Source organism: Pithys albifrons, chromosome 4 (assembly GCF_047495875.1).
Source record: "Pithys albifrons albifrons isolate INPA30051 chromosome 4, PitAlb_v1, whole genome shotgun sequence".
NCBI classification, from domain to species: Eukaryota; Metazoa; Chordata; class Aves; order Passeriformes; family Thamnophilidae; genus Pithys; species Pithys albifrons.
The window spans coordinates 401,177-413,884 of NC_092461.1; the positions used below are offsets into that span (position 1 = coordinate 401,177).

General features: G+C 45.2%; 1 long non-coding RNA gene across 2 annotated transcripts in view; it reads right to left on the minus strand.

Annotated features, from left to right (window-relative positions):
• The window catches only part of LOC139671014 (uncharacterized), a 354,063-nt gene that overhangs the window by 11,652 nt on the left and 329,703 nt on the right, over positions 1-12,708 (minus strand). For both annotated transcript variants that reach the window (XR_011697644.1, XR_011697643.1), the window contains exon 9: positions 7,807-7,940. This is a non-coding gene — a long non-coding RNA (uncharacterized lncRNA). The remainder of the gene's footprint in view (positions 1-7,806; positions 7,941-12,708) is intronic.

Here is a 12,708-nt window from a genome sequence, read left to right on the forward strand (position 1 = left end):
TTCATGTAAGTACAAACACACAAACACCCCCCTTACACAAGTCCCTTCAGATGCTTCTGCCACTGCCAGCACCAAGGAGCAGCCACAGGATCTGGGGGCAGGGGGTGGCACAGAGGGGTGACAGAGAAGCAGAGACTTTGGTAGCCAGTGGAAAGCTAAAAAGCAGAACTAGGCTTACAGAGTGAGGGGAGAGAACATAGAGCATTTGCCCTGGATGCCAAAAAATTACTCCCTACAGCTGTGAGCTAATATTATGATTATTATTTTGGCAGAGGCTGTTTTGTTTTCTTTCCCAACCTAATCCTGCTCCCCTCTTGTGCAGGTATTGAGCTTGTGCTGGGCCAGAAAAGCAGAAGAAACAAGGCCATCAGTTTTAGATTTGCTGTGCTCTGCCCAAGATACACAGCACAGGGGAGCAAGGGAAACAGGAGAAAGGCAGAAAAGGATGTGTTAATGGTCACAACCCGGGCAAAGACCTTGGGATTTTCCAACACTTTTAGATCAGAGTGAAAAGGTGACAGGGATGAAGAGAAAAATTTTTAATTCCCGATTGCCTCTGTTGTAAGTGATTGATGCAAATAACTCAGTGTATCTGATTAGCCTGAAGCTCTGTGAAGACATCAAAAAAGCTTTAGTACTGGAGTATTTTATCAGAGATGGTTATGGTCAGATGCTCCCCTCTATCTGCCTTCCTTCTCCTATCAGAATAGTGTCATTTCTCATGACAGACATTTGCTCTTCTATTTCTTTTTTTTCCTATTCTGACATTTATTTTCATATGTTGTTTTCCTCTGTAAGCCTGTTACTTTTATCATACATATTTCTCCTCCTTCTGCTAAAAGCCCTTGCAATATTTTATGTTCTTTTTCATCTATGTTGTGTTTCTTTTGTGCCATTCTCCAGTCCCTTGTGTCTCAAACAGGGACACTCACTTGTCCTCTCTGGGCCTCTTTCCTGAAAACCATCTTACATCAGAAAACACTTCAGCACATGCTTAGCACAGGGTTAATTTTTACACAAAGTGCAAGGTAAGCATTTACCTGAGGTTGATCAAAGCTCAACTGCTTTGCCAAACAGCTGCAGATTTTACATACATATATATATATATATACATACACACATCCATGCACATAAGACAAATGTTTGCTTTGAAACTGAGCAGCTCTCCAGAAGGAGAACTGCTGGCTCATGAAAAGTTATTTGGCAAATTCTAACCTGTGTCTTGGGTACCTAAGACATATTTCATTCATCACCTTTACTGCACCTTCCCTGCAGAAGGATGAACTTCACTGACACTCACTGTTCATACTGCAGTGTTTGGGTACCCTCAAATATTCTTGTATTCACTCCCCTGGCACTGCATCTCCCTCTCAGGCTGTACAGACATGCACATGGACACCCACACTCACACACGCCTGGAACAGGACGTGGCTCACTCCTGACCTGGGCCCCTCCACTCTGTGAGCTGGAGAGTTGGAAGGATGGGAGCATTAATTGCAGGCACAGGAGAGATTTGGCTCTCAAGCCAGAGCTGTGTTCCTTGCAGAATTCAAGAATGTGGGCAGACAAGTTTGCCTGTGCTTTTAGTTTCTTCCAGCAGCAGGGTTTGACCCAGGTGTTCTCTCCACCTTTTTCCCTGGATGACTCAATTTTCTGAACTCATCCTCAGGTGCAGTTTCCACACTGTATTGGGAACTTGAGCTGTGAGTTCTTCTGGCACCAAAAAATCTGGGGTTCATGAAATCTGTATCTAACTGGGCATTCAGTTGTTGAACCCATTTAGATATGCCAAGGGTACCAAATATGTTTAGGTATTTTGCTGAACAGAGGCAATATTAACATTAATAAGATCTACTTCCACAAGAAAGTAATGGCAAAACTGGGAGTCTTTTTGGTTTATTTTACTTCTAATTTTAGAGACTGCTCTCAGAGTAAGGCTGTGGGTGAGGAAGCAGAAAGGCAATTACTTGCAGTGCACTGGGAGAGTTTGCCAGAGGAGAGAAGCTGAGTGTTCCATGCCTTCCCCAAGGCCAGTGTTCCACAATTATAAAAATGTACTACCTCCCTGTAACTCTGTGGATAGAAACTGAAGCATCTTACCGACCATTAATTAGCTGTATTTTGTAGTTTTATGGACACTGAGCATGGTGTGGCAATTTGCATATATTAGCATGTAATTTACATGCTCAGTGCAAGGTATTTCGTTTTATTGCCATTACCTTTTGTGGCCTATTTCTCTAATGACTGTAATGGAATACAAAGGAGATTTCTCGTTGTGCTTACCCTGTCACCTTATACACGAGTTTCAGAATAATGTGTCATGCTGAGGAGTGGGAATTCTCAGGTTTTGCTTCCTACTGCGAGCCACTGTATGGCCACCCAGTCTGCTGCCTTTTCCAATGCTTGCTGCATTTCCTTGGCCACTGTTCTTTTTCACCCACAGAAGGACACACAACATTTCAAAGTCAGGTACAAGTGCAGAGATTTGCTCCATTGCTTCACTAAAAAACCAAGTCAGACACCAGAATTGATGGGTCCTGCTCTGCCTGTCAGCACCTAAAGGCACAGAGAGAGCAGTGCCCTCCAGCTGGGCAGAGCTGAGCAGGTCAGAGGGCAGTGCCTGATCTGTGGCTCTCTGTGGCAGCTCAGCACTGTTCCAGCAAGCACAGATCCCACCTCAGTTCCCACCGTTCCCTCTGCACTGCAGCACTGCAGCAGGCTGGACATCAGCACTGAGGTCACAGTGCTGAAAGCACTGAAGAAGAGGCTTTTCTCTCACTAGAGCGTGTTGGTGGTGGTGTGCCTGCCCAAAGCCAGAGAGTTCAGCATCAGGCAGGGAGCAGGGCCAAGCAAAGGCCACAGGAGGAACCAGAACTGCAAAGGCAGGAGGGACAAAGGGAGCAGGGCCACCCACAGCAGATGCCGTGGTGACACCGACCCTCCTGTCCTGCCCAGCTGAGGGGCAGCAGGCACAGCAGCAGGTGTGAATGGGCATGGAATACACAGGGCCAAGTCTTGTTCTGGAGGCCAGGGGGGTGGGAGAAGTGCACATCTGAAAAAATCACAGTTCCTGCTGCTGAGGATCTCTCTGGCAACCTTATCATACATCTGAACTCAATTATACATGTGCATGCATGACATCTTATTTCAATAAATTGCTGCGAATGGGGCTCAGGAGTTGCAAAAATAGATTTTTTTTTTCCATTTGCCTTTCTATTATACCTGCTGACCCAGATATTTCACAACCTTTGGAAGGGAAAACAACTCATATGAGATTTGGAAGATATGGAAAAAGCCATTTCCAGCTGAGATACACTTGGCACAGCATTTAATGGCTCAGCCAGAGGGAGGCTTCTCTCTGTTGAGGTTCACACTGGCAGGAGGCAGCCAGTGCTGATATCACACAGATAAAGGACTCGCTTGCAGGTGTCCAGGGTGCTTCAGAATGAGGCACAGGATCCCATAAATGCCTAATTTAGATGTTAGATCATCTCCAGCTTTGCTGTTTACAGACTAATTTATGGAGCTTATAAAAAGAGTAATTACAATTAGAGGGGTCGGAATTAAAGAAGTGAGAAATCTATCCAATATTAAAAAACTATTTTCAGGAAAATTTTTATCTTTCAAGCACAAACAGGTCTCCATCTAAATGGAAATCTAATTTCCAAACCTGCCTGTTTCCTTAGAAGGAGCTGAGGTGCCAGAGGCTGGCAAGGTGCCCGCACAGCACTGCTGGAGGGAGTTACCAGCCCAGTGTGAGGGGCACAGGAGCATCCAGTGTACAGCCACTGCTTCTGGGTGCCCAGGATTGCAGCCCAAACACACCTGGGCGTCTGTCACACAGGTGGGGAGTGTGGACACGTGGCCAGGAGTCCATCACACCAGGCATGCACTGTGCAACTCATCAGACATGCTCTGATCCAGAAGAAGAGCCTCAGAAATGCATTTTAGGCTCCACAAATCACATTTTGTGATGGCAATTTTTATGAAGAATTTCTAAGAAGAGCAAGAGAATGGTGTCGTTTTGAGGTGACGTGGGGGTTAATTTTTGCCCTTTGCCACAAGCACAACCAGCTCCAGCAACCTGTGCCATGTCTGTCCTGTCAGCAGTGCCAGAGTGCTGGGGCCAGCCCCCCCAGGCACTGTGTGCCAGGACTGGCCCAGACTGTGGCAGGCACAGGAGGAACTGCCACGGGCAGCCCCAGTTAGATGTGAAGGCAAAGCTGACCTCTCCTTGTGGCTCTGCCGGCAGGAACATGCATGGCTGGGAACACGCCCTGGGTGGGAACAAGGACAAGGGAGTATTTCTCTTTGGACAAGCACCGGTATTGTGATGATGGCCCTTACTTTAGTTCCTAAACAGTTACAAAGATGGGGCTTCCTTTGAATTACTAATGAACTTTTGGATGTGTTTAGGTTGGAAAATTTCGAAGGCTTCCAGACCAATTGAATAAGTCTTTGTGGTAAAATTTGACAAAGTTTCTGTATTCCAGTAAAACCAAGTAAAATCCCAATATTCAAAGCTATGCCCAGACTAAATTTACTACTTCCTAATTCACTGATATACTGCAGATTTGAAATCATCAATTAAGGCTTCTAAAATGTCTATGATCAAATTATTTTTAATTTAACTTTTTTGAAGGATTAAGTAGCACTATAGAAGAAAGAAAACCTCAGTGCACTTTAAATCTTAGGAGATTAGACAATGCCTAAGTGTTTGACAACACAGTATTTGTGTTACCGTATCTATTTAAACTTGATCATCTGCCAAAGCTCATGCCATTTTTTGGCAGCTCCAGCCCAGGTTTAAGGAGCAGTTACAGAGCTATGAAAGGGAAGGTGACTGGGGATAAAACACTGGGCCAAAACTGCAGAAAAAAGCGTTTCCAGAAGAGACCTGCAATACCTTCAAAGTGAGGTGCAGGGCACTACTGAGGAAAACCTTCAGGGAATATTTGCTACACAACACATAAAACTTTCCTTTTCTGATAGTCACTGGTGCTGTTGCACGACACAAGTAGCGTGGAAGTGAAAAGAGGCAGACTGGGCCCCAACTGTGTGTTGTGTGAGATTTGCACCACTGGAAACTACATTTCTGCCACTGAGGAAGGGTCTGCAAAGAGGGATGGCACTGGCCATTAATCACAGGTTTGCTCAAGCAGTGCCACGTAAATACTGAATATGCATAAAACTGACAGCTGGAACCAGAATGACATTTTCCCCTTCCTCACACTCTCACATGCAGAAGGGATGCAGAGGAAGCCACTAACACAACCAGAATAAAAGCAGTAAGGCCTCTTGCTCATATCCTGCAGATTGTGCTGCAGGGATGCATCAGGACGGTGCTGTTCACCTGGAAATGCTTGAATGCTGCACTTCTCATCCGTGGTGCAGGTGGACAGTCATCAGCCATAGGGAGTGTTGCTCTCAGCTTTAAACAAGGCCTGGAATTACTGCCATTAATTCCAGATACAGTCTCATAAAAGTACATTTCCTTTACACTCAGAGTGCTGCATTTGGGTCTGTATATACTATCAGGCTAAAGGTGATGCAGACAGCTGAAAATGTCCTTAGTTAATAATATTGAGCATGCACACACACACACACACACACATTTCTGTGTCTGATGTGTGTTACACAGCCCTGATTCACTCACTGATAAAGAAGGAAGGACTGCCATTATTTCTACACATCTGTCTCATCTACATTCCTTCCCTGACTTGACAAACGCAGAGTGTGAAGTGAACAGTGTTTCTGGTTCAGGTGTTGCAGAAGCACAGAAGTGTTTGTGGATTTGTATCCTCTTCTGGCTGTTTAGTGGATTTGCACTGTAAGCTTGGCCAAGCCACAGAAAATCCACTCCTTGGGTGATCCACAAAGCAGGATGAAGCCTTTAAGCTGCACCACAGCAATGCTGTGAGACTGAGTTACTGCAATTGAGGCACTGAAATATTTTATAGGGTTCTGCAAGTGGTGCTTCAGAGCACAGGTATGTACACAGGTGGGGTGTCAGAGCACATGTATGTACACAGGTGGGGTGTCAGAGCACAGGTATGTACACAGGTGGGGTGTCAGAGCACAGGTATGTACACAGGTGGGGTTTCAGAGCACAGGTATGTACACAGGTGGGGTGTCAGAGCACATGTATGTACACAGGTGTGCTCTCTGTGCACATGTATGTACACAGGTGGGGTGTCAGAGCACATGTATGTAACAGGTGGGGTGTCAGAGCACAGGTATGTACACAGGTGGGGTTTCAGAGCACAGGTATGTACACAGGTGTGCTCTCTGTGCACAGGTATGTACACAGGTGGGGTTTCAGAGCACAGGTATGTGTGACATTTCCACTGACATTTCCCCCCCGTTTCTCTGGTGTGCTCTCTGTGCACTCAGCCTCTCATCCTGCTTTCACCTGTTCCATTCACAGAAGAGCCTTCCCCTCATTCTTTTGTGCAAATTTACAAGGGCAATATCATAATCTGACTATAAGTTGTTAAATACTACTGTGACAAAGCTATACATGTTTTCTGCTTACCTGGTTTCCAAAAGAAGGAGAGATGAAGGACAAGCCTACAAATAATGACAGAACTGGGGAAAGTTCTCAGGAGTGTCCTCCCGTGTTCCTGCTCCCATGTCATGTTCATTCACATCAGCAGACATGATCCATGCACTTCATGCAGCTGCTCCTAGCTGTGAAAATATCCTTCCTTGGGGCTTGGGTTTTAGTGTAAAGCTCTTCTTCATTTCATTACCTATTTCATCAAGGTATCATCACAGGATTTTTGTTCAGTTGTTCCAGTTTGTTTTTTCCTGAATGTGTACACCATGACTGTTTTAGTCATCAGGACTCCTTACAAGATTTTAATTCCAAAGTGTATTTTGTACTTAATTAGAGACAAAACAAGAAACTCACCTAGAGTAAGACACACACACACACACACACACACACACACACACACACACACACTCACATGCAAACGTGTGCACACACAAGAGAACTAATGAGAGCAAGTCTTTGGTTGCAGGATTGTTTTCCACTGTCTGAGGGATTAGACAGTGCAGTGCTTTTTATCAGACAACTTCCTTCTCTCCCATAAGCTTTAAATAAACACTTTTGCTAATTGTGGACAGCAGTGGATTAGAGCACCGAGTGTTTCAAACCTGCCCTGGAAGTGAGAGGGAATGAAGAAGCTGTGGCAGGTTAGCTAAACCCTGTGGAGTGCTGGTTTGCTGCCACTGGCAGTGCACAGCACAGAGCCCCTGTCTGCTGGACTGTTGCTGCCCTGTGCTGTGTGCAGGATGTCTGTAATTTATGGCACAGCCATTGCTTCATGAGCTGCACTTCCTTTTAAACTGATGCTGAACTCGTTACTGGGGGAAGAGTGACAGGTCGAGAGTGGTTTCCTATCTGCAGGTCAACCATTGCCACAGTAAGTCCTGGCCAGGCAGCTGTTGGAACTGCAATGCTCCTGTAACTAGAGCTGCAGAGGACTGTTCTCTGAGGCTCTGAGCTGCAGCAGTGTGTGCCCACCCGTGCAGTCTGCCTTGAGCTCTCCCCAAGTGGGGGCACTGCACCCTGGGCAGGGACAACCCAACAGTGCGTTGCTGGAACACGCAAGTATTCCAAAGGACTGTCTGTCACAATGGAGGCCAAACCCAGCAAGACCAACTGGTGGGTTTGACACCACCCCTTGGTGTCTGTCCATTTCTTGCTAGACAGATTTCTTATTTATTTTCCTTCACTGTTTTTGTATGTCTCAGGACCCATGGAAAGTTCTGGGGCCATCCCTTCAGAGTGACACCTACCTCGGGCTTCTGTCTGGTAAAACATGCCAGGAATCCTAAGGAGAGCTCAGCCACAGCAAGAAATCTGCCTTGCATCCTTTCTTCCAACAGATTTGCTTTCCAAGTTTCTTGGAGAAGTAAAAAATTCAGTGTTTCTAAAAAAGAGGAAAAAATCACTGTAAATAAATAGATGAGCAAACACATGCATTTTTAATAATGCATGAACACTTATTTTAAGAATAATATTCATGGAAGAGCTATGATTGTTATATGCCTGAAATTCCCAACTGGCAAAATATAATTAAAGTAGGAACTGTTGAACAAATAAACCTGTTAAATACACAATATTACCAGGCAAAATGGCTATGCATTTATCACTTTGCCACTTTAATTACACTGACTGCTGCTCTTCATGCATATATTAATATCTCACTGACACCATGGAGGCTGAGACATAAATTGCAAAGCACTGTCTTGGAGGAAGATTTCTGCCTGGGCAGAGTGCAGTGGTAACAAGTATTACACACTTCCACAGTAAAGCCTAACTGGTTGCTGGCTTTATTTAACAGTGTTCCTTGCAATTTTGAGAACCCCCTTCTCCCTGAAACAGCAGCCAATGCAGTGCTGGTTGGGAGGCCCAGTGGAGGGGGGTCCAGGTGCACGGGGGAAGAGGTTCAGCCTGGGGTTCTGAAAGAGCTGAAGGGTGACACCCACAGAAGATACTCAGTTTATCTCGAGAAAAGAAGGAAAAAAGATATGTCATTTCTGTTTTCTGTGTAAATAAAGGTTACTATTTTGAGGTTGTATGGATTATTTCAGGAGTTCTGCCTTATGGATTGGCTGGATGTGGCTGTGAGTGGGTGTGCTGGTTATTCACAGCAAAGAAAGGGCAGGAAACTCAGCCCCATGGGATGAACTTTTCTGAACCTGGAAATGAGCAAAGAGTCTTGGAAGTGACTTTTGACCATTTGCATGAATGATGCCAAGGCTGCCTTCAGCACACTGTAATTCTTATAATGTGTGCAGCTCTCCTGTGTTTTGAGCCCCAAAGCTGTTACACACTATTACTGGACCTGAGAAATCCCTTGGAATGTGAGGTTTGGTTGAGAAAAATTCAGGAGAGAGTCTCACACAGCTTTTCACCTCAAGGACCTACTTACAGTGTGCTTATTTAAAGTTAATCTCTGAAAAACTGCTGTTAAAACCATCTTACAGGCATGAGTCACACATGTTACACGAGGCTATAGGAATCTCAGAAGAAATTGTTGAGACCTTTACTATTCCAGAATATCAAATGCATCAGAAAATGCTGACCACAAAATCAGGTCTGTGGATGTTTCTCAGAGCCCAGCTGTGGGTATTTGGCCACTCAGACACATCATGTTTTGTTCATTCTGCCTGCCTGGCAGCCCATGTCCTGTCCTTCCACAGTGCCCCACAGAGCAGCCCCAGAGCAGAGACAGCCCACGGGCCTCGTTCTGCACACACAGACAGCAATGTCTTCAGTGGTGCTGAGCACTCTGATGTTTCTGTTATTCCCAAGCATTAATGGTTTGATCTATCAAACCTCTTTATGACAGAAGAGGGTAGAATTTTCCCCATTCAATAAATGAAGAGTTAAGGCATATCCAGGAATTCAGAGGAGTTCTTCCCTTCTTAGTTGAGAAACCCAAGATCCATTTTTTCAGGTTCCTTCACTCGTATCATTCTATACTTTGACACCTTCAGAAGAGTTAAAGCTCAGCTTAAGCACTTCACACCTGGCAAAGCTGCCCCTGGGTGCCCCTGGCACTGCAGAACAGTGGGCACAGACACAGAGCTGCCCAAATGCATGTGCACATCCATGGATTCCCAGCACGGAGCACAAGCTGTGTGCTGGTACCAAGGGCAGGAGTTTGCTTTGCTGGCAAGGATTGCGCTGCCTGTGCCAGTCCTGCCATCTCCTCCTGTCAGCTGACAGCACCCACTGCACACTGCCCAAATCCTGCTACCAGAGGGGCAAAAGCAGTCTAAGAAAGCCTCATTTATTAGTCATTATTATTTATTGGCTTGTTCCTTGAGTAGGTTTGCTCAGTCCTACTGAATGGCACAGAAGCAACGTAAGAAAACTCATAAGCACCTGCATAAACAACATGAACCTGAGAACAGACACAAATCAAATTACACTGGCAACTGATAATTGGCAATTAATAATCCAGGCTTCTGGCCACATGGAGCCTAAATGGAAAAAGAAAAAAGAAATCGACAAGAAATGTTAAAATGTGAAAAATGAACACATAAAGCTGCATGAGGTGGAGCCCCAGTGGGCCCCCAGTCCCTGCCTCTGTCCCTGAGTACACAGCCCCAGCAGCAGGGCCAGAAGAGGCAGTTCTGGTCAGCAGCCTGGCTGAGGACAGAGCCTGCTGGGCTCTTTCACAGCCTGGAGTGATGTTACAATGCATGAACCCCACTGGCTTTCCAGAGCCAGGTGGGAATGCAGTTCCCAAGCTTCCTGCAGTCCCTGCCCTGGCTCTGCACAGCTGTGTCCCTGTGCTCTGTGCTGGGCCCTGCCCCAGCCTGTCCCTGCTCCTGCAGCCTCCAGCATTGCAGGGCACTTGCAGAGAACACAGCACTGAAGGAACAGTGATTCTGCACCAAACTCACCCATCGACAATCCCTCAGGCTGAACACCTCGACAGGGTTGGGAAAACCTTCACAGTTCAAGTGACTCCTGCAAGGCACAGAGGGGCCTCTGCTCTGCCACATCAGACCTTGTGGATGAAGCCAGTCCATTTTTGTCACTGGCATGTGCAGAATTGTTTGGGGTTTTTTGTGTAATTTGGTTTGAGCATTAGTGTTCTGCAGACCAGATACTGGAAAAATAACAATTTTCTTGGTAAATTACCTGTGTGGTTTAAACCATGGCATTTTCTTTAGCAAAGTATGAAGTTCAAAGAGCTAATGAGGGGCTCTTTTAAAAAGAAAAAAGTTAAAAAACTTAGTTACTGCTTTTGAAATAGATTTTCATTTTCTTACACTTCATACTGTCTTACATCAGGAGTGCTCCCACTGAAGGCTCAAAGGAAAGATACTGCATGAGAACATTGTTGAAATCTAACCCTTAGTTCTGCAGTCCAGTCTTCAGAGACATCAGCACACACAAGGCACCTTTAGTCAGCCACAACTGACAACAGGTTTGCCCAATAGATAAATTTGAGAAGAATACAGTAACATTTTGAAAAAAAGAAGACTTCCCAGATTTGATATAGGTTACTGTCAAATTCACTATGAATATAAAAAGAGGTGATACCCTTGTAAGAATTAAAAACATTGGTATCATTTGTGAGTTTACATTAGGACAGAGAGCCAGAGAGGAAGGCACACCCACACCCACACACCCCATGCATTTCTTGGCACCTGCAAGTTCAGGTGTGTGTGAAAAGCTCATTTTTATTTGCAGGTGCAAACTTTTTCCAGTGTTAAGGCTTAGAACTCAGGAAATTTTGCACATTTCACAAGGGTGGAAAAAAGTTTTGATTTCATGGTAAATATTTCATGAAACAAAGACCAGATGTTTGCCTTAGCTCCTGTTTTTACTCTGCCTTAGTTTCCCAGCTGGAGTTATTAATTATACCTTTTATTCTCCTACTGCAGCTCTTAACTCCAAAAGATTAAATGGCTTGATTAGCACTGTTTAGCTTTTCCTAGGTGGTTTATTGAATGTCACATTTAACATTCTGGCACCTCACAGATGAAACTAAATTCCTGCAGCCTTGAAGTAATATGACTATTTTTTTCCCAGAGAGCAGAAGGGCATTTGTTACATATTTATGAACACATCACATTGGACATTTCTATTTATGCTTTCACTCTCACAAACACACAACCTGTCCTAGACTGTATTTTATAGATAAATGTTGACACTCAGTTCTTTTGGAAATGCCCCTTGAAATTTTTTCCTAAAATTGAGACTGGGAGGGTTAGAGAGATTTGTGGAAACCTCAGAGTCAAGGAAATATTCCCACCTGATTTTTCTAACTCTTGTACTTTCTTGCAAGCCTCTAGAAAATGCAAAGTAGAGTCCTTAGCAGATAAAGAACACTCAATTCTTCATCCTGGTGGAGCTTCTATGGCTGTTCTCGTGCTCATGAGACAGAGTGGATAATTTGTCAGAGAAGAGCTTTGACTCTGCTCCAGTAGTGACTGGTTAAGACCATGCCAAGGTGTTTGAACCTGCCTGAGCCCCAGCCCCAAAGCTTTGTTCTCCACCCAGTCCCGAGCCAGCCACGTGCTGCTGGCCATGCCCTGGTTGCACTGGAGCAGGACCTGCAGCCACAGGGCTGCTGTGGAATCGCTGGGAAATGAAAAGCAGCCTCAGCCTGAACACACGGGCTGTGAGGGAAAGTGCTTGCAAACAGCTTTCTCCCTCCTCCCTCCCACACTGACAGTCCAGGACTAGTATGGGTAACTACCCAGGTAGATGGAAGGGCTTTCAATAAAACCACCTTTTTTTTTTCGATTGAAACCATGTTCTGAAACATCTTTTCAAATTCTATTACTTTAAGGACCTTTTAGAAAATGCTGTAAGGTTTATTTTATGTGTTTCCTACCTCCACTAAAACACAGTGATGGCTGACCAGCTACTCACTGTGAAGGAGGAGGGAGTAGATTATGCAGACTGTTAACAGCAGAATAGAGGAAGAAGCAAAGGCTGAACCCAGATTTCTTCCTGTGTCAGACTCAGGCCCTGTGTAACCACTGAGAGCTGTTCCTGTGCAGATGGAGCAGTGTCAGCTCAGTTTGGCCAACGTTTATAAGCAAATCTTTGAATTCTGAGGCACTGGCCCCAAACACCACATCTTTATTTGTTCCAGTTTGCTTTCCCGCACACACACATAAATGGCCAGAGAGAGGGGGCCATGCCTGCCCCACAGCAGAGCAGGG